The 26,187-nt window shown below is 46.2% G+C and overlaps 1 protein-coding gene across 1 annotated transcript in view; it reads left to right on the forward strand.

Annotated features, from left to right (window-relative positions):
• Nucleotides 1–24,952: 24,952 nt before the first annotated feature.
• Nucleotides 24,953–26,187, forward strand: part of RBMX2 (RNA binding motif protein X-linked 2) — a 384,521-nt gene continuing 383,286 nt past the window's right edge. Inside the window, exon 1 of the mRNA XM_068248064.1 lies at nucleotides 24,953–25,006. The gene's annotated coding sequence lies outside the window, so the exon portion shown is untranslated. The remainder of the gene's footprint in view (nucleotides 25,007–26,187) is intronic.

The raw sequence follows: 26,187 nt of genomic DNA on the forward strand, positions 1-26,187 counted from the left end.
TCTGGGTGCTTCCACGTATGTGATCGCAACGCCAGACAAGGAGCAAGTGAACAGCCAGCAGTATATATACACAAGGACCTTTCCAGGACCTCCCTAATTGCTGGACCAATGGGAGCAGTGGAAAATGTCAGCTGACCCCGCTGGTCAGCTGACTCCCTTCTGACTGTTATTTAAACTCCATCCGACCTGCTGCAGTTACGAAGTAGCGGAATACCTCAGGTTCTGGGTATGTCAGTGGCCTCAATTTAATATTAAAATATTCACCAGACCCGGACCAGCAGAATGAGGTAACTTTGATACCTCTCCTATGAACGGTATTCCTTAAAACATGCTAAAAATCATAAACTCCATGTATTTCTAAGCCGTCTACATGGCGCCGGAAAGTCTGTGGGAATACAGTTTTTGAATAGGGCTCCTGCTGGGGGTTTCCTGCCTATTCCTGTGTATGCTGTCATTCACAGGTAACTGTGATGAGGTTTAATTACCTGGTCAGAGTTGTGACGGGTACGTGTGAACTGTCTTCTTTTGGTCCAGTTAATTAAAACCAACATGCCTTCCCTGCTCAGCAAACATACTTCATGAAAGGACTCTACTATCACCTCTGCTAAGGGACAGATTCCAGTTACATGCTAATTAACAAGTCACAGGCACAAGCCTTCATGAAAAGAAGCTATGAAGCTAGATTTCCTAAAAGAAAAACCCAGGCTGACAGACTGCTACCCCCCTAGACATAAGATTCCTATCTGGCAATGCAACAACAATCGATGCTGGAAGCCGATTGCGGTTGCGTTTTCTGGTATCACGGCTTGTCCGCCACACCAACAATGTGCAGATATTAACAAAGACGTAAAATTTAGCAAAATATAGGCTGATATTAGTAGTGATAGGTAGATTGTAACAGCTAGCAGGTAGTGAGAGGTAGATTGTAGAGGCCCGCAGGTAGTGACAAGTTGATTGTGGTGGCCGGCAGCTAGTGACGGGTAAATTGTAGTGACGGTTAGATTGTAGTAGCAGACAGCTAGTTACGGGTAGATTGTAGTGGCTGGCAGGTAGTGATGGTTAGATTGTATGGGCCAGCAGGTAGTGACGGGTAGATTGTAGTGGCGGTTTCTTGGCATAAATAGGTAAGCAGGGAAAAAGTGGTATGTGCGCTCCTCTTCTCAAGACTCTAGCAGATACAATACAGGGTACATATACTTAAGTGTCAAACACTAATCGCTTCACACTGGCTGAATGGATCGCTGTACAAATGGGTGAGTATTCACACCCAAAAAGTTGTAGATTATAAGTATAGCGCTCTGTACATCAGCCAGACAGGGTCATAACATAATACAATCCAAAACTCCTAATACATCAATACAGTCCACTATCAAGTCCATCAATAAAGATCTCCATCCCAATGGTACATATCACGCTCACCAGAAACGTTGGCTGATTGATTATGATCAGCATAAATAGCATGTAGTAGATAGCAGCTGATGATCCTCTCAGTACTTTTCCGTGTATACCTCAGGGAGAAAACGCTGACATAGCGTGATACTGTTTTACATCAGACGGACAGGTATCCCTCCACCAACATTGCTGGTCACCAGTGCTAAGTTAACAGACACCACACACCCAGTGTGTACAACTGATAGATTAAAGGCTCACCAGATCTAATGGCTGACCGTATGACAGACCAGCTCACAGCGCTTCCAATACCCCTTCCTTGTCCCAGCAGAGTCTTTCTCCTTAAAAACTCAAAGCAGAATCGCAATAGTGTATTACCATTTATTAAAACAACTTAAAAGCAAGTAGTGCACTCACATTTCGCCATAAAAATATGCGCATATCATAAACCTCATACGGACGTCCTCCTCATTGTCACGCTCGCGTCTTCACACAGCAATCCGAGGCCACGCCCTACCGGTTTCGTCATATGACTCATCAGGGGCTGGCCATCGTAGCTGCGTGAAGACGCTTTAACCTCAGTCATATGCAAATCATTTCCTCTTTCCTAGCGGACATTACGGCAGCTCAGAATGACGGGTGCTGCGCTATCTGATAACAGGTGGCGCTCCGCAAACCCATACTATCCTCATAGCTTAAGACATATTATACTCTAACATTAATAATATCAAAACATTGTCAATTAAAACATAAACAGCGCTGTTGTACTAAAACCCTACTTTGTATTACTATCACGGGCAAGTCTTCTTCACATATTTTAGCCAGTCCATATTTGCCCCGCAGGTTCTTAAAGCGCCAGGCTCACAATGAACTCAGAACCCCCTCCCCAGAAATTTGAAACATTTCTCATATATTACCATGTGAACAAAGGACACCCTAATGTGACACATGTTGTTATGTCCCCCACCCTACTATAACGAACAAATCCTGTTAATACCCAATTACTGGTCACCAACAATTGGTCTACTTCTAAATTACCTTGAGTGAATAATAGTCCCATATGAATCTTAGTATCATACCATGTGTGACATTTTAGGTGTCCGAATTATCATTAACCGTAACAAAAACAATCACATTCATATCTCTCTATAGGAAAAACGTCTGTACATCCCCCTCTCTACAAATATAGGTCCCCCCAGAACCAGAACCTTCCCCCAGGTGCCAACAACTTTACTAGGCACAGGCTTACCTACCCTACATCCCCCTTCTCCATGTGAATTCAATAGATAGTGATCCCACTATGTGTGCCACTATTCTTATGTTATACAAATTATATATATATACAGAGACCCTACTTAGCTACAAGTGTCATCACCCTATCCCTAATCATCTGCAATAAAACAGTTCAGGTCCAAATCCACATTCAGCCCCCCCCCCCCCCCCCCCCCCCGGCCTCATTGTTTTCATCAGGTAGATCCATTTTGTTTCCATCCTTGAAATTTCACGGATCTTATGGCACCCCCTCCACTTTGTAGTTAGTTTCTGGAGTGCAGAAAACTGCATCAAGGAGGCATTGCAGTTATGTTTTTCTGCAAAGTGCCTAGACAAGCTATGGCTACGGAAGCCTTTCTGGATATTATTAACATGCTCATTTATCCTTGACTTCAGCATTCTTTTAGTGCGCCCAATATACTGGAGTCCACACGGGCACCAGATTATGTACACTACATGTGTACTGGTGCACGTAATGAACTCCTTGATGGGATTGGATTATAATATGCAACATAAGGAAGTAGAGAATATTGTTAAAAGATACTGGGGAGTTTTGCTAAATGACCCAGTTTTGAAACAAAGAATACCAACAAAGCCCAAATTTATATACAGGAGGGCTCAAAATTTACAAAGATCCCTAGTGAAAACCTGCATAGATGAACCAAGGGTAAAGAACCGGACGGATATGCGTGGGCTAAAAGGGTTTTACCCATGTAAGAAATGTAATCCATGTCTCACAGCCACACATAAAAAAATGACACAGAATACATCATATGTCACTGGAGAGGTGTTTCCCATCAAGGAGTTCATTACGTGCACCAGTACACATGTAGTGTACATAATCTGGTGCCCGTGTGGACTCCAGTATATTGGGCGCACTAAAAGAATGCTGAAGTCAAGGACAAATGAGCATGTTAATAATATCCAGAAAGGCTTCCGTAGCCATAGCTTGTCTAGGCACTTTGCAGAAAAACATAACTGCAATGCCTCCTTGATGCAGTTTTCTGCACTCCAGAAACTAACTACAAAGTGGAGGGGGTGCCATAAGATCCGTGAAATTTCAAGGATGGAAACAAAATGGATCTACCTGATGAAAACAATGAGGCCGGGGGGGGGGGGGGGGGGGGGGCTGAATGTGGATTTGGACCTGAACTGTTTTATTGCAGATGATTAGGGATAGGGTGATGACACTTGTAGCTAAGTAGGGTCTCTGTATATATATATAATTTGTATAACATAAGAATAGTGGCACACATAGTGGGATCACTATCTATTGAATTCACATGGAGAAGGGGGATGTAGGGTAGGTAAGCCTGTGCCTAGTAAAGTTGTTGGCACCTGGGGGAAGGTTCTGGTTCTGGGGGGACCTATATTTGTAGAGAGGGGGATGTACAGACGTTTTTCCTATAGAGAGATATGAATGTGATTGTTTTTGTTACGGTTAATGATAATTCGGACACCTAAAATGTCACACATGGTATGATACTAAGATTCATATGGGACTATTATTCACTCAAGGTAATTTAGAAGTAGACCAATTGTTGGTGACCAGTAATTGGGTATTAACAGGATTTGTTCGTTATAGTAGGGTGGGGGACATAACAACATGTGTCACATTAGGGTGTCCTTTGTTCACATGGTAATATATGAGAAATGTTTCAAATTTCTGGGGAGGGGGTTCTGAGTTCATTGTGAGCCTGGCGCTTTAAGAACCTGCGGGGCAAATATGGACTGGCTAAAATATGTGAAGAAGACTTGCCCGTGATAGTAATACAAAGTAGGATTTTAGTACAACAGCGCTGTTTATGTTTTAACTGACAATGTTTTGATATTATTAATGTTAGAGTATAATATGTCTTAAGCTATGAGGATAGTATGGGTTTGCGGAGCGCCACCTGTTATCAGATAGCGCAGCACCCGTCATTCTGAGCTGCCGTAATGTCCGCTAGGAAAGAGGAAATGATTTGCATATGACTGAGGATAAAGCGTCTTCACGCAGCTACGATGGCCAGCCCCTGATGAGTCATATGACGAAACCGGTAGGGCGTGGCCTCGGATTGCTGTGTGAAGACGTGAGCGTGACAATGAGGAGGACGTCCGTATGAGGTTTATGATATGCGCATATTTTTATGGTGAAATGTGAGTGCACTACTTGCTTTTAAGTTGTTTTAATAAATGGTAATACACTATTGCGATTCCGCTTTGAGTTTTTAAGGAGAAAGACTCTGCTGGGACAAGGAAGGGGTATTGGAAGCGCTGTGAGCTGGTCTGTCATACGGTCAGCCATTAGATCTGGTGAGCCTTTAATCTATCAGTTGTACACACTGGGTGTGTGGTGTCTGTTAACTTAGCACTGGTGACCAGCAATGTTGGTGGAGGGATACCTGTCCATCTGATGTAAAACAGTATCACGCTATGTCAGCGTTTTCTCCCTGAGGTATACACGGAAAAGTACTGAGAGGATCATCAGCTGCTATCTACTACATGCTATTTATGCTGATCATAATCAATCAGCCAACGTTTCTGGTGAGCGTGATATGTACCATTGGGATGGAGATCTTTATTGATGGACTTGATAGTGGACTGTATTGATGTATTAGGAGTTTTGGATTGTATTATGTTATGACCCTGTCTGGCTGATGTACAGAGCGCTATACTTATAATCTATAAATAGGTAAGCGCGCATATATTTGTCACATTAAATACATGCAAGGGTTCCCCCGTTAGGCATAGACTCACCAGATGGTGCGGCCTTCCGGGCTCGTGTCAGCATCCGAGGTATTGGCCACCTTGCAGCCCCTCTGGCTATTCTCCACCAGGTCTTCTTATAGCTGTTTGCAAAAAATGCTCCACATCGAGTAAAAGCGTAAAAATATATTTATTGTGCAAAAAAGGTCAATTAACAACGGCAACAGGCTATTCGCATGTATTGTACCTTTAGGAATGGCATTCAACTGCTTAGCTACTCTTACATAAATCGCCGTATGGTTGTGAATAAAAAAACGTCAGCAGTGAACAGCACTCATCCAAGGGTGCGCCAGTCTGCGCTGACACCTATACCCACAGAGCACTAGCCTGTCCCATAGAAAAAGTGTTAAGTATAAAAATTATTTTAAAACTCCAGCATGTATACCCAGCCGCATCCGACCGGCAGCACACACATCAAAGACGTCACTCCGTGGCTCCGCCCAACGTTTCATTGCTTTAGCAACTCATCAGGGACATTGTGACATTGACATTGTGATGATAATCAGTTAATTAATGCAATATAATACTGCACTGCCAAAGAAACAGAGAATGTAACTGTAACGATTGCGGAATCGTCTCCGTGGTCAGTGCACCAGACGTGCGCTGACGCGGCGGATTTCCTCCACAAGCGTATAATTGAGGACACCCAGGCTAGGTGCTATGCACCTGCAGAGGGAAATTCCTGTCGGCAGGTGGAGCTGTGGAGTGCAGAGGAACAGCTCCTCTGCCCTACCACACACGCCAGACAGGAATTGTACGAAGGGAAGAAACGCAATCGCAAGAGAAGCGATTGAGAGTGAGCACAGAGACAGATTGTGTGTGTGTGCATAAAATTAGTCGCCAACCCGCGACTGTGCACACACCACAGCAGATAAGAAGCAGGAACACGATCGCGAGAGGTGCGATCGCCAGACGTGACACAAGACAGATCAGGACAGAATACGAGGTTAGCAAAGGCACAGCAAATAATACAATGAGGAGATACGGAAAATAACAAACGCTAGCTAACCGCGAACACCGCACTCATTCGCAACAGTGCATGCGGTTATGCGCGGTCTCCACGTGATAAGCACAATAGAGACAAGCACGCCTAACTAACCATTAACAGACAAACATGAAACAGAGGACGCGAGCGCTTGCTTAACGGTTACCTCACCGAGCCTCCAGCAAGCGTAGCAGACAAGACAGACACGCGAAAACAGGGACAAGCAAGAGATAGGATCCACAGCACTAGCAAAAAGTGGCTAGCGCGATCCAAGTACAGAGTAGCAGAACAGAAGGATCCCCAGCGCTAGCGAAAAGTGGCTAGCGCGATCCCAGGAGACAGAACAGAAGGATCCCCAGCGCTAGCGAAAAGTAGCTAGCGCGATCCCAGAAGACAGAGTAACAGAACAGAAGGATCCCCAGCGCTAGCGAAAAGTGGCTAGCGCGATCCCAGGAGACAGAACAGAAGGATCCCCAGCACTAGCGCTAGGGCGAGTGCGATCCAAACACACGGCAGACAGAACAGATGAGGTAGGCAGAAACAACCGCTGTTCCAACCTACACTCCAGACTCAATCAGAAGGATCCACAGCCGCTAACGCTAGGGCTTGTGCGATCCAAACACAAGACAGACGGAACAGGCAAAACAGATGATACAACCTGACTGGGCTAGAAGGGGAGCCTAAAGCAACCCCCAGGAATTAACTATACTAGATAGCAATGGCTGACACTCCAGCAGTGTCCATCAGGAACAGACCATGGAAGGGAAATGTCCAGCAAAGCATTCTGGGAGCAGAATGCTTTTATAGTGCCAGTCATCAAAAGAAGGCAGGTGACGGATTTGCATGACTAATGTATGCAAATCCCTCAGCAACACAAGCTGCACAACTGACAGAAGGTCTCCTTTCCAGAGTCCTGCAGCAAGCAAACCTAAACAATGGTCAAAAGGCTGCCTGCCTGCGCAGGCAGCTGAGCGGATTCTCACAGTACCCCCCCTCCTAGGGTCGAATTCCAGACGACCCTCAAAACTGATATCTCCAAACCACTCTAACAGAAGACTCATGAAGGTCGGGGCAGCCCGACAAGGTCCAATTCCAGAGTCAGTCCACCCGAAACCGACTTCATCGGAAACAGAAGCCACCGAAACATGCCCATCAGTACTACCAGTCTCAGTATAACACCCATCAGGACTGTGAACGCCAGAGAAGAAGCCATCGACACCCTCCAGACAATACCCACCACCTTCCAAGGAGCGTCCGAAAATACCAAACCTGCCACAATACCTGTTCGAAGTGTCCCTTACAACACAAAAGCCACCATTGATCTTATCCAGGGTACCAAGCAAAATCTCTCCCGGAATCTCCCAGAACCTTTTGAAGCTCCACAGAGATCCCAAGAGGGTAGAACAATCACCAGGCTCACATGGAGAATTACCAAGAACCCCCATGGAACCAATGACCATTCCGGATTCAGAATTACGAGGACACCCATCAAGATCAAGACTTTCAGGGACCACTTCTGGGCATGCAAGCAGGCAGGCCATATCAGAGCATGTCTCCACCGAGGAAGCATCTGAGTACGCTGGTAACCGAGGCACACTTGGGCTTTCTGGGTCACAGAGCACACTGGGGTACACCAGCACAGGAGAAACCTCAGGACATGTCGGGGAACTGCCAACCTCAGAGTCCGGCACGTCAAGACCAAAACCAGTACCGGGCAGAGAATCATCATGAGTGGAGGTCACAGGCACTGGACTTTCAAAAGAAGACTCGGATACAAATTCAGAAATTTCTGTGACAATAATATCATCATTGACTACACAGGCGTGAAGCTCCATCAGAGCTGAAAAGGTAGCCAGCAAGGCAGCAATGCCTACTGAAGTGGGCAACACCTCAGAAGGACTTGGGGGGCAGGAGACGTCTCCTACAAGTTCTGCACCCTTTGGGAGGAACTCGGAGATCTCCAGGAGGTCAGACAGGACCTCAGGAACATCCTTTTTCAAGTTTCCTAAGAAGGATTCTGAACTATCCATGTTACAGGGCAAGGCTTGAACTTTATTTTGTGAACCGGGCAGATGTCCCAGGGAAGGTTCCACCATAAACTGAGACTGAATTTCATCATCAGGACAGGGATACACAGAAATATCTAGTGAAACTAACTCTGGCTTTCTGAGTTTCGTTTCACTGCAGGGAAATTCCTCCATAGCAGTCAAACCAGACTGCAATTCCAAAATAGCAGAGAAACAGGTAACAATGGTTGCAATACCTAGACGAGCCTCTAGGGACACTGCAGGAGATTTTAAACAAGGTAATATTGACTCATCCAGATTACTGGGTGGAGAGTCAGTACTTACTTCAGAATCAGACTCGCAAATGTCAATGCGAGTGGACATAATGTCTTTATTCATGATACAGGGCAGGCTCAGAGACATCTTCTCTGGACAGAGCAAAGGTGCTTCAGTATCAGGTTCACAAAACCAAAGTGCTGTCTCACTCTTAGACTCGGCCAACGATGTCGAATCCGAGGAGACAGAACGCAAAATTTGCGAATCCACAATCGCTTTAGGTTGCGAAACCGAACACTCCAAAGACAGGGATTCTGAGGTCTCCAAGCTGGATTGCTGGATCTCAGAAACACCAGCTGACAATGTACCTTTACAAACGTCACCTGAATGACATACACGTAGTTCATTCAGAATCATTTTCCACATACAAATCAGCGGACTCACAAAGTCAAATTCACACCCCTTTTTTTCTCTTAAGGCGGAAGCATAACTTATACATGCTCTCAAGACAGATTCACTTCTGGCAATGTAGTACTCACAAAACGACTCTGAATCGTTCTCCAATTCATACGCCAACACTTCGAGCTGTTTTTTCTGGAACGGGGGCTCCCATTCACACCTGACTAGGTCTGAGCATTCATACTAAACCATGTTAGGGGAAGTTGTGACAACAACATGAGGAATCATATTAATTTTACTCTTGAAACTGCATAGTTTGGGAATTTTCCCCATAGCAAGATCATAGATGGAGGATCTTAAAGTAGTACTGAGAGAAGAAGATCTGTTTTTACATGACAAGGGATCACACAAATCATTGACAAAACTGACACACTCACGCCGATCACAATCGACAGGAACATCTGAGAAACCGGCATCAGATCGCACAGATTTAACCTCTAAACAAACGGGAGAAACTCCATCAGAATTCACGCAGGTGTCCACAGTCGAGGCACACCCATTCATTTCAGGTCGCACAGTGTCCAAACTCGCTTGCTTTACCCCAGAAAGACAGGAATAATCATGTGACAATGGTGTCTCTTTATTGGAAATAATTGGTTGGTTTGTGTGCAATTCGTCCAAAATAGTCTGCCACACATAAATCACCAGATCCACACTCATCACATTCATCAGAATCGATCAAAAGGTACATAGAGTCGAGACAATCATTCAGGTCATCCGAGCTCTTTGCGATATAAAAATCGCAAAAGGCTTTCCAATCGAAATCAAACTCTTCCAACAAGGCCCCAATCTCCCATGAGGCAAATGGCGGTTCAAACAACCCAGTATCTAGGTAATCTCCATATGGGTTGGGGTCAGGAACGAGGACAGACTTTTTAACTGCTTTAATGTAGTGTGCGATCCTACCTATAATAGGATCCACATATGCCTTTGCCTCAGGCAATGACATCTGAACAAAATCGAAGGTTCCCTCTGCCCTGGGAATTTTGGTTTGGCTGGACATTCTGTAACGATTGCGGAATCGTCTCCGTGGTCAGCGCACCAGACGTGCGCTGACGCGGCGGATTTCCTCCACAAGCGTATAATTGAGGACACCCAGGCTAGGTGCTATGCACCTGCAGAGGGAAATTCCTGTCGGCAGGTGGAGCTGTGGAATGCAGAGGAACAGCTCCTCTGCCCTACCACACACGCCAGACAGGAATTGTACGAAGGGAAGAAACGCAATCGCAAGAGAAGCGATTGAGAGTGAGCACAGAGACAGATTGTGTGTGTGCATAAAATTAGTCGCCAACCCGCGACTGTGCACACACCACAGCAGATAAGAAGCAGGAACGCGATCGCGAGAGGTGCGATCGCCAGACGTGACACAAGACAGATCAGGACAGAATACGAGGTTAGCAAAGGCACAGCAAATAATACAATGAGGAGATACGGAAAATAACAAACGCTAGCTAACCGCGAACACCGCACTCATTCGCAACAGTGCACGCGGTTATGCGCGGTCTCCACGTGATAAGCACAATAGAGACAAGCCTGCCTAACTAACCATTAACAGACAAACATGAAACAGAGGACGCGAGCGCTTGCTTAACGGTTACCTCACCGAGCCTCCAGCAAGCGTAGCAGACAAGACAGACACGCGAAAACAGGGACAAGCAAGAGATAGGATCCACAGCACTAGCGAAAAGTGGCTAGCACGATCCAAGTACAGAGTAGCAGAACAGAAGGATCCCCAGCGCTAGCGAAAAGTGGCTAGCGCGATCCCAGGAGACAGAACAGAAGGATCCCCAGCACTAGCGCTAGGGCGAGTGCGATCCAAACACACGGCAGACAGAACAGATGAGGTAGGCAGAAACAACCGCTGTTCCAACCTACACTCCAGACTCAATCAGAAGGATCCACAGCCGCTAACGCTAGGGCTTGTGCGATCCAAACACAAGACAGACGGAACAGGCAAAACAGATGATACAACCTGACTGGGCTAGAAGGGGAGCCTAAAGCAACCCCCAGGAATTAACTATACTAGATAGCAATGGCTGACACTCTAGCAGTGTCCATCAGGAACAGACCATGGAAGGGAAATGTCCAGCAAAGCATTCTGGGAGCAGAATGCTTTTATAGTGCCAGTCATCAAAAGAAGGCGGGTAACGGATTTGCATGACTAATGTATGCAAATCCCTCAGCAACACAAGCTGCACAACTGACAGAAGGTCTCCTTTCCAGAGTCCTGCAGCAAGCAAACCTAAACAATGGTCAAAAGGCTGCCTGCCTGCGCAGGCAGCTGAGCGGATTCTCACAGTAACCAAGTATAATGAGTGTGAGTGAATTTTGTCACCAGAAAAGTGAATAGCCTCTGATAGTCCCCTCAGAGCTAATAGAGCTCAGCCGCTAGCAGTGATCCTGACTCAGAGACATTTGCCTGTCAGCCTGCTTCAGTTCATAAGTCATCAGTTCATCATTTTGTGTTCTTCAGTTACTTACTAAAAGCCTGATATGAGAATTGAACCAAAGTGTTATTTATGTTACCTAAGTGCAAAGCCAAAGAAAGAGAGAGGGAGAACAAAAGCCTTTGAGATAAAGAGAACCTGTCAGTGAAACATAACTAGATCTGTTAACCTGTCAACAGCAAAGGAGAAGATTGGTGGTGGAACTACACTGCATTCTGTGTTACTAAGAGAACTACTGTGAAAAGCAGAGTGACATCTGACAGAGATAAAGAGTGAGCAAAGATGGAGATATAAGTTTCGCAAATACCAAAAATTAGAGCTTATTCAGTTTAGAGTTCAAACAGCATAAGAAAAGAGTGATATTGAAGGAGTGAGATATTGATGGTATAGCTGGGTGCATTGGTCAATTTTGTGATTTTATTTTATTTTTATTTCTCTAACACCTTTTGATCAGTTGATTCTTTATTTTTATTTATTATTTTGGGGATCCCTATAAAAGAAAGTGGTGCCTAAGAGATACAGTCATTTGAAAAGTACAGTATATAGAGCAAGAGTCTGAGAGATCTGTGGAGTAAAGTAAGCATCATTTGGATGCCAGATACCAACCAAAGAACTGTGAAAGTTGCTTCAGTGCCATATTAAGGAGAGTCATTAAAGTGAACCGAGCTCCTTTTTTTCACTCAGGACATTTCTATAGCACATGAAAAATGTATGCCGACTATCTGTTTCATTATTAAAATAAACTTTAATTTTACCTTGTATTTTACATTCAAAGTTGTTAAATTGGCCTGTTTGAGCAGGCCTGCCGACCGTCCCCATCCGCAGAGAGTTCAGGAACCTCTAATTGTTTTATTGAGCTAATTACCAAGAGGTAAACAATGCCTTTCATCCTCAAAGGGGGTGAATAATTAGGAGTGTGTCTTCAAAGCCAGGGTGTGTGTCAATGTGTCAAGATAGCATCTCTGACTTCTGTAAATAAGGAATGTGAGAAGGGGAGGGGGAACATGGCAGCTTCTATGTCAGGAGGGATTTCAGTGAAAGAGAATGTGGTCAGTTCCCTTTAACACCTTAAAGTGTCAGAAAATGTCATATCAATGAAGAGAAATGTCCTCCATCTTGCTTTAGGTTGATTATATATGTTTCAAAATGTTATGCAAATGATTTTAGTGAATTTCAAGATTGTATTATTATAAGCAGAGTTATTCTTTAATCAGAGTTAGATTGTTGAATAGAGTAACCCTTAGTGTCATTTTCTGCAGTAAGCTGTCTGTTCCCTGTACAAGGTTATGTGTATAGTAGCCACCCTGGCATTCTATTTCCCCAGAATTTCCGTGCAAAAGTGGTTCAATTAATTTTCAATAATTTTCAACCAATTTTTTTTGCAATCAATTTTATTTTTATATATTGAATTTAATTCAGGTTATTTTATTGAATTCAATTGAAAAAAAAGTGTTTGCTGCGAGATGTTGATGATGTTTTGTGATGAATTGATGGGAAACATGTGATCGCCGAGGGAGAAGCAAAATCCGCCAATGGAAGAAGGCACTGGGGAAGCTATCGGGGGTACGCGACGAGGGATCAGCACGCCAATGGTGAGTATAAGACCCAGATGTATAGCCAGATGTATTAGCCAGGTGTAGTTAGCCAGATGTATTAGCCAGGAATAGGTAGCCAGATGTTTTGCCAGGTATATAGTTAGCCAGATGTTTTGCCAGGTGTATAATGAGCCAGATGTTTGCCAGGTGTATAGGAGCCAGATGTTTGCCAGGTGTATAGGAGACATGTGCAGCCAGGTGTAGGGAGTCAGATGTATAGGGAGCCAGGTTTGCGGGTGCCTCTGCCCCCCCATTTCCTCCGATCCCTATATTCCCCCCTGACTGTGGCCGAGTGTCCCTTCTGTGGGGGGGCAGGTGGGGGGATGTCCCCCTTCTGTTCAGGCTGGTCGGGGACTCCTGTGTGTGTAGGGGGAGATTGCCCTTCTATGCGGGCTGGTGGCGGCCTGCGGGGATCCTCCTTCTGTGCGGGGGGGTGGGGTGGGTGTCCCCTTCTGTGGGGGCTGGTCGTGGCCTGCAGGGATCCTCCTTCTGTGCGGGGGGGGGGGGGTTGTCCCCTATTGGGGGCTGGTCGTGGCCGGTCGGGGACTCCCCCTTCTATAGGGGCTGTGGGTGGCCTCTACCTCCTCTTCCCCCATCCCCCCCCTCCGATCCCCCCCCCCCAGTCAGAAGCCCTGATCTACTCACCTGAGGGCTTTCTCCTGCGGCGGAAGTGGCGCACTTCCTCCTCCATCGCGAAGTCTCGTGTTCTCTGTAATTAGTTACAAAACTTGGTGACGTCACCGAGCCTCGTAACTGTAACGACAGAGACCGGGACTTCGTCGATGGAGGAGGAGGGTGTCCATTGCAGGCAGAGCAGGAGAAAGCCCTCAGGTGAGTAGATCAGGGCTTCTGAATGGGGGGGACGGGGACCGAGGGGGGGGGGCACGGGGGGATTGGGAGGGATGGATGGGGGAAGAGGAGGGAGAGGCCACCCACAGCCCCCATAGAAGGGGACACCCACCCTACCCCCCGCACAGAAGGAGGATCCCCGCAGGCCACGACCAGCCCCCATAGAAGGGGACACCCCCACACGCACAGAAGGAGGATCCCCACAGGCCACCACCAGCCCGCATAGAAGGGGGAATCTCCCCCCTACACACACAGGAGTCCCCGACCAGCCTGAACAGAAGGGGGACATCCCCCCCCCCCCCACACACACACACACACAGAAGGGTCATCCGCCTGCAGAGAAAGGGGAATCCCGCACGCAGCCAGCACATTCTCTGCCTCGCTGGCTGCACAGGGATTTCCCAGGGTGGCTGGATGCTAGTTCTGCACGCTGAGGGTAGCACAGCTCGCTACCCACAGCATGCAGACAGGCATCCAGCCATCCTGGGGAATCCCTCTGATCAGTAAAAAGTGCAGCGGGCGATGCAGAGAAAAAGGAAATCTCCCTGGCGGCATGGACAAGCTCAGCTCGTCATTACCGCTTTTTGCAAGTTTTCCCTGGACGAACCCAGCTCGTCAATACTGCCAGGGTGGTTAAGACAGCGCTGGAGAAATGTGCTGACTTTACTCAGTTCTGGCTGTAATGCCTGCTAAGCAAGGCTTGCCCATCAGAGATATATACCACAGAAGCTAAGCCTGCTATACGCTGATACTGTATATTAATCAATGTAACGATCGGTGTAACACAGAGAGGGTCTGATTACCGGTGAACTGCAGTATCACCGAGAATACAGAATATACCCGATTATTGTTGATCTGCAGTATCACCGATAATCAGATATATATACTAACCTCTGGACACCAGAGATAACATGTGAGTGTTTAGATGCAACAGTATACTTTGAGTACTTATACAGAAGTATGTTCCTTCCGATGGCCTAGACTCTCCCGGGGGAGGAGCTAGGCTGAGTGTAGGAAGGGCAGAGCATGAGTGACACCAGAGGGAGAGGGTGTCACTAACAGATCTGGGAACTGCCTCTAACAGTAAGGCCAGTTCTCGAGGTCGGCAAGCCAGGTCGTTAACACACAGACAGATAAGGTACAGATTCAGGAGACAGATACGGAATCCAATAAACAGACAGAGTTTGGCAACGGAGTATCAGAATAGCAAAGTACAGAATCAGGAGGCAAATGCAGAGTCCAGGAACGAGCAGAGTTTGGTAACAGGATATCAGAAATAGCAAGGTACGGAATCAGAGTTCAGAGGAATAGTCAGGCAGGCAGAAGGTCATAACAAATAATACAGATCAATATTCCTAATGCTAAGGTGTGAGTTCCTTGATCATCAACACCTTTGGAAACTATGCTAGAACACAGATACAGACAAGGTCTGAGTGCTACCACATAGTGATCGCAACGGCAGACACCAGAGAAATGACCAGCATCCAGTATATATACTGCAGCGCTCACCAGCGCCACCCCTAAGTGCTGGACCAATGGAAGGTGGTGAAAATGTCAGCTGACCCGCTTGGTCAGCTGACTCTTCTCTGGCTGTCATATAAGCTCTGCCTCTCAGCGCGCGCGCGTCCTTCTGAACCTGTGTGGACTAGCAGTCCCAGCCACACCAGATATGTCTTGCAATGTACCTGCTGACTCCAAGCAAGCGGCGGTCTCCCCGCATCCAACCACAATATCAGCCGCTTTGCCATGCGTGCAATCCGATGCATCCAACGCCCACTCCACCGCTCTGCCCATGCGGCATGCGGCGGTTCCTTCGCGTTGTGCCGCCATGTTTGAGCCCTTGCGGCGGCTTTTCCGCGTTTCCTCACAATCATGTATAGAGATCATGTATAGTTATCCTAGAGTTAACGAATGAGTTGATCAATAATAGACCTATACATTAAGGTAAATGAATTTGCTTTCGATATATTTTAGCGTGTATTAACAGATGTTTGTTATGAATACAAAACCAAAACAATAAGCCATGTGATTAACCACTTTACCCCCACGCGTACGGATTTATCCGTCCCTTTTTCCATCCTTTCACCACCAGGGACGGAGAAATCCGTACTTTCCGCGCTCTCGCCGCTGCCCGCGCTCCCGCTCGCTCTAGCGCGCACTCCCGGTCGTAAACACGCCGCCGGCCGCTCGCCCGGAGTACAATGAACGGGAAAATCCATTCCCGTTCGTTGATCTAAGCCCCGCAATGATCCGCTGCTTCCGCGATAAGCAGCGCGATCATTGGGAAGAAAAAACAACTTTTCCAACCTCCTAGTACTTCCTGCAAGCGTCCGGAAGGACGCTTGCAGGTCGCATTAAACAAAAAGTTACTGTTGCCATCTTGTGGCCAAATAGTAAAACTACACCCTAAAGCATTTTTCACATACAAATACATTAGTTTTACACAAAAAATTAACTCCTTACCTCCCACACTCCCCATTTTTTTTTTAAATTTAAAAAAAAAAAAAACAATTAAAAAAAAGAATACATAAATAGTTACCTTATGGACTGAACTTTTTAAATATTTATGTCTAGAGGGTATAACACTGTTACTTTATAAACTATGGGCTTGTAATTAGGGATGGACGCAAAACTGAAAAAAATGCACCTTTATTTCCAAATAAAATATTGGCGCCAAACGTGATAGGGACATAATTTAAACGGTTTTATAACCGGGACAAATGGGCAAATAAATTTTATGGGTTTTAATTACAGTAGCATGCATTATTTAACCACTTGCCGACCGCGCACTCATACCGCGCGTCGGCAAAGTGGCAGCTGCAGGACCAGCGACGCAGTATTGCGTCGCCAGCTGCAGGCTGATTAATCATGAAGCAGCCGCTCGTGCGAGCGGCTGCTTCCTGTCAATTCACGGCGGGGGGCTCCGTGAATAGCCTGCGGGCCGCCGATGGCGGCTCGCAGGCTAAATGTAAACACAAGCGGAAATAATCCGCTTTGTTTACATTTGTACGGCGCTGCTGCGCAGCAGCGCCGTAAGGCAGATCGGCGATCCCCGGCCAATCAGCGGCCGGGGATCGCCGCCATGTGACAGGGGACGTCCCGTCACTGGCTGCACAGGACGGATAGCGTCCTGTGCAGCCCGGATCTCCAAGGGGGGGCCAGGTAGGAGAGGGAGGGGGAGGATTTTGCCGTGGAGGGGGGCTTTGAGGTACCCCCCCCCCCCCCCGCAACACCCAGCAGGCAGGAGCGATCAGACCCCCCCAGCACATCATCCCCCTAGTGGGGAAAAAAGGGGGCGATCTGGTCGCTCTGCCTGCACGCTGATCTGTGCTGGGGGCTGCAGAGCCCACCCAGCACAGATCAGCTACAACAGCGCTGGTCCTTAAGGGGGGGTAAAGGGTGGGTCCTCAAGTGGTTAAAAACTATAAAGGCCGAAAACTGAAAAAAAAAATTTTTCCCACATTTTTTCCTATTTTCCCATTAAAACACATTTAGAATAAAATAATTCTTGGCATAATGTCCCACCTAAAGAAAGCCTAATTGGTGGCGAAATAAACAAGATATAGTTCATTTCATTGTGATAAGTAATGATAAAGTTATAGACGAATGAATGGAAGGTGCGCTGAAAGGAGAAAATTGCTCTGGTGGTCAAGGGGTAAAACCCCTCACTTAGGAAGTGGTTAAACAATAAAGCATGTGATCAAGACAGTACAACCTGTGACCACAGGCGGCATTCAGAAATCCCTGTAAATTAATGATGTAACAAAGAACATACTATATTTTTAGAACGTAAGATAAGCTTGAACATACGCATATATCTTGGCGTCCATCAGATCCAGAAAGATGTCATAAGGACACCACTTGGATCATAAGAGCTAATTAAAATGTTATTGGTGTAATTTTGATTAGAAAAGACGTAGAGTGCTTGCGTTAATGAGCCAAGTATCGTCATATATGTACGCACCTGCTCAGATAACCCGATAGTTTAAAATGTCACAAAATGTCAGAATGTACCAGTTAAAAATAAGTTAAAATTTTGAGCGTCACCATAAAATCCCCTAACAGACGCCACCTTAGAAACTTTACAATAAAAAACCCTGGCAGGCTGGTATATTTTATCATTGAGCCTGAAACTCTACTGAAATCGACTGAGGCCTAGAGACTCTACCTTCCACTGTGATTCTATAGCACAAGAGAGGTAATATGCATTATTCTTGGTGAATTTATTGACAATAGCTAATATAGACGCTAAAGAATTGTCATTTCAAGTTTTAAGTTTTTCAACATAACTTTTTAATGTCATTTTTTATCTACCAAATCAGTAAGCATTACTATTTAGATACAATTGCAAGCTTAGGGACAACTACCTAGCTTTGTTTTTATGAAGATATATCTACTTAAAGTTCTTTATACAAGAATAGAACTCTATATACCATTTTTAAGTATAAAGCTATATTTGTGTGCACCATACACTGTACAATCTCGAGATAACAATTATCGATGGAGGATAAAATCTACAGCAGAAGAGCTATATTGATATGGACTAATTTTACTAAAGGAAATTTGACAATGTATATTGGATGATGGACAACAACTGGAGAGATGTATATTCCTGTATACTGTATATGCTTTATCTATTTTTTTTTTATATATCAATATAATTTTATAAAATTCAACAGATGAGTGTTGCGTATTTTTTCCAAAGGTAAACCTGTTAAACCTATAAATATTCTGTTTATAGTGAGCAATGTGCCCACTGCTGGCAAATCTTGATTATGACGACTTTTAGACTTACCCTTAGTAGTTGATAATCATTTAATGCAGATATTGATAAGATATTTGACAAAGGTTTTGCTGAGCAAGATAGCTTGGACTTAGCCTCAAGGGACTGAGACTGTATAGGAACTGAATTGCTCAGTAAACCTACCCAAGCCCCTATACCTCAGTAAATGGTACTGTGATAAAAAGCGTTGTATTGAAAAGTGGTTGCTGATTGTAAGAGAATATCTGTTGTAGCTCCATTATATGTATCAAAGTGTTTGTGTAATCTAACCTTTTATCCCGTAGCTTTTACCAGTGCACCGGCTGTGAAGAGAAGAAGATTGTATTTTTGACCTGTGATGTGCAAGGAAAGTGTATATTTGTGTTAAAAGTGTTACTGGTTGAGTGAAGTTACCAGTGGCCATTGTTAAGGTCACAAATAAATCCTTGATATTCGCATCTGAGTCAGTGTCTGGTGGATTCCTCTCAGCAGGGGCAGAACACAGAGGATAAAACGGGTTACAGTAGCCAGCAGGTAGTGATGGGTAGATTGTAGTGGCTAGCAGGTAGTGAAGGGTAGATAGTACAGGCAGGCAGGTAGTGATGTGTAGATTGTAGTGGCCAGGAGGTAATGAAGGGTAGATTGTAGTGGCCAGCAGGTAGCGACTGGTAGATTGTAGAGGAAGGCAAGTATTGACGGGTAGAGTGTAGTGGCCAGTAGAGATGGCTCGAACCTCCGATTTTCAGTTTGCGAACCTCGAACGCGAACTTCTTAGTTAATAGTTTGGTTCGCGCAAACTTTTCGAACCGCAATACACTTCAATGGGGAGGCGAACTTTGAAAACTAGAAACATTTATGCTGGCCACAAAAGTGATGGAAAAGATGTTTCAAGGGGTCTAACATCTGAGTTTGTGCATGGTGGAGTAGGATACACACCAAAAGTCCCAGGGAAAAATCTGGATTTGACGCACAGCAGCGTTTTAAGGGCAGAAATCACATTCCATGCTAAATTGGAGGCCTAAAGTGCTTTAACCTCCCTGCCGTTCTAATTATTTGCTGCGCACGGCAGGGAGGTTTTTTTTTTTTTTGCTATATTTTTTTTTAGCATGTAGCTAGCCTAGCGCTAGCTACATGCTTCCCACCCACTCCTCTGATCCCCGCCGGCGCAAAATCCCAACAGGAAATCCCGTTCTGAACGGGATTTTCTGTATGGGCTTCCCCCGTCGCCATGGCGACGATCGGATTGACGTCATGACGTCAGACGGAGTCCCGATCCACCCCTCAGCGCTGCCTGGCACTGATTGGCCAGGCTAAGCAAGGGGTCTGGAGGGGGGGGCAGCGCGGCAGCGATCGGAGGCGATCGGATGCTACACGCAGCTAGCAAAGTGCTAGTTGCATGTAACGAAAAAAATTATGCAAATCGGCCCAGCAGGGCCAGAGCAATCCTCCGCGGCGGGTTACCCCGAGCTGAGCTCGGGATAACCGGCAAGGAGGTTAAAACATCTTGCATGTGTATACATCGATCAGGGAGTGTAATTAGTGTACTGGTTCACACTGACAGACCAAACTCACTGTGTAACGCACCGCAAACAGCTGTTTGTGTAGTGACGGCCGTGCTGGACTGGTGCGCACCATGGCGAGATTGCTCTTCCTCAGTGATATCAGGTAATGTCTGACTGCCTTATCAACTTTCGATGATTCTTTCTCTACCATTGTTAAAGCTTACATCTATTTTTTTAAATTACTTTTTCGAGAATACCTTTAATGAGAATCTGTTATGGAGGGCAAGTCTGCCATTCATTCAACTGTGTGACTCATAAACAAGCTTCCATATTACTTTCTCAGTACCGTGGTGACCACGGGTAATGGCCGGGGAATCAGGGTTCGATTCCGGTCCAGAGTGGGAGCCTGAGAAACGGCTACCACCACACATCCAAGGAAGGCAGCAGGCATGCTGTGGGCAAAGGAGCAAGAACGGCTACCACCACACATCCAAGGAAGGCAGCAGGCATGGCATGCAAGTCCCGACTCAGGGAGGTAGTGACGAAAAATAAAAATACAGGAGAACTTTCGAGGCCCTGCTGTATATGAGACTAATCAACTTTAAATCCTTTAACGAGAATCTGTTATGGAGGGCAAGTCTGCCATCCATTCAAGTGAAAGGTATGCACTGACTGCCAGGTATAATACAATGTGCAATCACAGATGCAGTGAAAGGTATGCAGTGACTGCAATCAGCTGTGTAGTGACGGCCGTGCTGGACTGGTGCGCACCATGCCGAGAGTGCAGGTGATGGCGGCTTTTCAACCCATATGGTCACCGGGCTGAGGTAGCTCAATGACAGAACAGTGACTGTCCAGCTGATTGAATTTGGTCTGTCCACAATGAAGCAACGACCTTATTATCTTGGGTGTGCCCCCCCCAACATACTCATATAGCCGGCGGTCATTGCTTCATTGTGATACCCAAGCCCCTTCACCGCGGCAAGGTAACGATCACGAAGGGGAATTGACACATGTACATGCCTTTTGTTTTGTTGTTACAGCTGCAGTGCAGACAGAAAAATTAGGCAGGCATGTACACGCACCAGAAAAATTATTATAGCGGCCGCCGCTAGCAGCGGCCTTAAAAATTCAGGAATCCGCATGGAAAGACAGAAGTTGGATGGCAAATTGTGACAGCTCTGGCCACAGGTCAAGCCTGCAAACCCAGTAGTCCAGGGGTTCATCGCTGCTCACAGTGTCTACATCCACACTTAAGGTCAGATAGTCGGCTTGCTGCCGGTCGAGGCGTTGGTAGAGGGTGGATCCGGAAGGGCTAAGGCGAGACGTTGGACTAAAGAATGTCCGCATGTCCGACATCACCATGAGATCGCTAGAGCGTCCTGTCCTTGCCTGCGTGGACATGGGAGAAGGATTACTGGCAGTAGTGCCTTTATTCCGTTGCTGTGACATCACCCTTGAACAGTGTGTAAAGCATATTTGCCAGCTTGTTCTGCAAATGCTGCATCCTTTCTGCCGTCTGGTGATTTGGAAACATCTCCACCACTTTGTGCCTATACCGAGGGTCTAGTAGAGTGGCCACCCAGTACAGTTCATTCCCCTTGAGTTTTTTATACGGGGGTCCCTCAACAGGCTGGACAACATGAAAGCGCCATTTGCACAACTTTGGATCCAGACGTACCATCCATCTCCTCTTGCTCTTCCTCAGTGACATCAGGTAAGTTCTCCTCCTCCCCCCAGCCACGAATCATCTGAGTCTGACTCCTCTTCCCCACACGACTCTTCCTCCTCCTCCCCCCTCTGTGCTGCCGCAGGTGTTGAGGAAACATCTTGTTCTGATGAGAATTGATCCCACAACTCTTCCTCCTGTTCCTGGTGACGCTCCTCCACAGCTTGATCTACCACTCTACGCACAGCACGCTCCAGGCGCCTCCACTGCGACTCACCATGTTTGTCACCTCGTCAAACGGCCGCATGAGCCTGCAGGCATTTCACATAAGTGTCCAGTTCTTCGGCCACAACATCCCCATCTCCCCAGAGTGTGTCCTTCTACTGTAGATGTAGAGATACTGGGTGACGGCTTTCTCCATTTGTAACAGGCGGTCGGACATCAGCAGGGTCGAATTCCAGCGAGTCAGGCTATCGCAAATCAAGCGTCTCACCGGCAATTTGTTTCTCCGGTGAATATCGGCAAAGCGTGCCATGGCCGTGTAAGACCACCCAAAATGCCCACACACCTTCCTGGAGTGCTTCAGGACATCCTGTAAGCCTGGGTACTTAGACACAAATCTCTGAATTATGAGATTCAGCACGTGCCATATAGGGTACATGTGTCAACTTTCCCAAATTCAAAGCCGAAATGAGATTGCTGCCATTGTCACACACCACGTTGCCGATCTGCAGTTGGTGCGGGGTCAGCCACAGATCCACCTGTTAAGAGCAGCCAGGAGAGCTGCTCCAGTGTGACTCTCCGCATTGAGGCAAGACATGTCTAAGATGGTGTGACACCGTCGTACCTGGCATGCAGCATAGGCCCTGGGGAGCTGGGGCTGTGTAGCTGGAGAGGAGATCGCAGCACCAGTAGAGTTGAACTGTCACCCAGCCAAGGTGGAGGAGGAGGACGACAGCGAAGAGGATGTACCAGGAGGAGAGGAGGTGGCAGGAGGCCTGCCTGCAAGCCGTGGAGGTGTCACAAGTTGGTCCGCTGCACAGCCACGTACTCTCTGCTTGCCAGCGGTCACCAGGTTGACCACATGGGCTGTGTAAGTGATGTACCTGCCCTGACCGTGCTTGGCAGACCAGGCATCCGTGGGTAGATGGACCCTTGACCCAACGCTGTGTGCCAGAGATGACACCACTTGCCTTTCAACTTCAAGGTACAGTTTGGGTATCGCCTTTTTAGAGAAATAATTGCGGCCTGGTGTCTTTCACTGCAGTGTCCCAATGGCCACAAGTTTTCTGAAGGCCTCAGAGTCCACCAGCTGGTATGGTAACAGCTGGCGAGCTAACAGTTCCACCAAGCCAGCTGTCAGACACCGCGCAAGGGGGTGACTGGCAGACATTGGCTTCTTCCGCTCAAAGATTTTCCTCACGAACACCTGGCTGCTGCTGTGTGCAGAGAAGCAGGAACCGCTCAAGGTGAGAGGCGGAGTGGAGGAGGGTGGCTGTGATAGTGAAGGTGCAAGGGAAAAAGAGGCTGAAGATGATGCACCTGAAGGAGGAAGAGAAGGAGGGTGGCTTTGCTTTTATGTGCTGCTTTTGCTCAGGTGGTCTTCCCATTGCCGTTTGTGCCTTCGTAAGGCAGTTGTCCCTACATGGCTGTTGGCCTTTCCACGGCTCAATTTTTGGAGGCAGAGAGAACAGATGGCATTGTTCTGATCTTTGGAAGACACACTAAAAAAATTTCAAACCGCTGAGCCCCCCTGGGGTGATGGCACTATGGTGGCATCAGCAGCTGACGTTGAAGGGCATGTTGGCTGGCTGTACATAGGTGGTTGATAAATGACGCTGGACACTGCCACCAGCTGTTTCTGATGACGAGCTCCCCCTGCTTTTTTCAGGAACTCTTCTCCTCCTACTCCACTCTGACTCCCCCTCTGAACTGTCCCCTTGGTCATCTTGTCTCTTAGGATCCCACGTGGCATCCGTATCATAATCCGAACATTTGTATAGCGCTTTTCTCCTGTCGGACTCAAAGCGCTCAAGAGCTGCAGCCACTGGGACGCGCTCAGGAGGCCACCCTGCAGTGTTAGGGAGTCTTGCCTTGAACTCATCATAATCATCCTTCCCAACTTCGCTTGCCTTAGACACCTCATAAACTGCACCAACAGCAGGTACTTCATCGTCCTCCTCCTCACACGGTACGTCCATAGTGTTGCCTAACTCAGACATATGAGGGGGTGTAACTTGCTTAGCGCCTTCATCTTGTTGTAACAGTAGTGGCTGTGAATCAGTTAATTTCCCACCAAATAACTCCTGTGAAGTGTCAAATGCAGCGGATGTGGTGCTTGTAGTAGTGCTGGTGGCTGCGGTAGATGAGGTGCTTTGTGTTAGTCAACCACGTCCTGACAATCTTAGGAGTTGATGGGACGTGCCTTCTTCTGAGCACTGTACTTTGGTCCAGGGCCGCACAAAATCACATCAGCACGACCTTGAACAGACTTGCCTGTCAAATATCTTAGCGATATCTGCCTAAAATGGTTATAAACTACTTAAAAGGCAAGCCTAAAAAGTCGTCATAATCAAAATTAGTCAGTAGTGGGTGCGTAGCTCACTGCAAACAGAATATTTATAGGTTAACAGGTTTACCTCTGGAAAAAATATGCAACACTCATCTGTTGAATTTTATAAAATTATATTGATATAAAAAAATAGATAAAGCATATATACAGGAATATACATCTCTCCAGTTGTTGTCCATCATCCAAAATACATTTTCAAAGTTCCTTTAGTGAAACAAGTCCATATTAATATAGCAATTCTTCTTCTGTAGATTTTAACTTCCATCGATAATTGTTATATCGAGATTGTACAGTGTATGGTACACACAAATATAGCTTTATCCTTAAAAAATTATACAGTGGTTTGCTAAAGTATTTGGCCCCCTTGAAGTTTTCCACATTTTGTCACATTATTGCACATCTATTGCAGGTAGTCAATTCGGGTGCAGCCTCTGTTTGGAAGCGCTGCCAATGTCTTCTGCTGTACAAAACTCATGTAAGTATACTTATGGCTAGCTGCATCCATGTGCATCAATTTGCTTTCAAATTATAGATTAGGACTAGTACATGATTTGCATCTGATTTGCATTCAAGGCATGTATTTAGCCCTGTGGGGCTCTGCATGCCTCTGTTAGTCTACAATTCAGTTGCAGCCTATGAACGCTGTCATTTGTTTGATGTCTGTTTGATAGAAATGTGTATACCATTTTATGACTAGCAGCACTAGGAAAAAAAATGTGTTTTTATCGTTAGACTAGCGGTAGGTCTTCCCCGAGAGGACCCGTCACCGCCGTGGGGAAGTCTAGTAGGGAATAATTTGTGCACATAATATTTATACTGAAGCCAACGTCCTCCTTTGCTGTACCTGTTTTGAATGCATGTTGTGTATTTTAGTCCACAATTGTGGAGCTCTGCACATCTATTGCAGGTAGTCAATTCGGGTGCAGCCTCTGTTTGGAAGCGCTGCCAATGCCCCCTCTCTGAATACTTTGGGATGTCTACTTTCCAAAATGGGGTCATTTGTGGGGTGTGTTTACTGTCCTGGCATTTTGGGGCGTGCTAAATTGTAAGCAACCCTGTAAAGCCTAAAGGTGCTCATAGGACTTTGGGCCCCTTAGCGCACCTAGGCTGCAAAAAAGTGTCACACATGTGGTATCGCCGTACTCAGGAGAAATAGTATAATGTGTTTTGGGGTGTATTTTTACACATACCCATGCTGGGTGGGAGAAATATCTCTATAAATTAGATTTTTTTTTTTTTTTTTTTTTTTACAGATTTTATTTTTTGTCACCAGTTAGCGGAAATTGATTTTTTTTTTTTTCACAAAGTGTCATTTTCCGCTAACTTGTGACAAAAAAAAAAAAATCTTCTATGAACTCACCATACTCCTAACAGAATACCTTGGGGTGTCTTCTTTATAAAATGGGGTCATTTGTGGGGTTCCTATACTGCCCTGGCATTTTAGGGGCCCAAAACCGTAAGGAGGAGTCTAGAAACCAAATGCCTCAAAATGACTGTTCAGGGGTATAAGCATCTGAAAATTTTGATGACAGGTGGTCTATGAGGGGGCGAATTTTGTGGAACCAGTCGTAAGCAGGGTGGCCTCTTAGATGACAGGTTGTATTGGCACTGAAGTGCAGGAAGCGCAGGATGTTCTCAAATCGTGACCTGGACATG

Source organism: Hyperolius riggenbachi, chromosome 8, assembly GCF_040937935.1.
Source record: "Hyperolius riggenbachi isolate aHypRig1 chromosome 8, aHypRig1.pri, whole genome shotgun sequence".
Lineage (NCBI taxonomy): Eukaryota > Metazoa > Chordata > Amphibia > Anura > Hyperoliidae > Hyperolius > Hyperolius riggenbachi.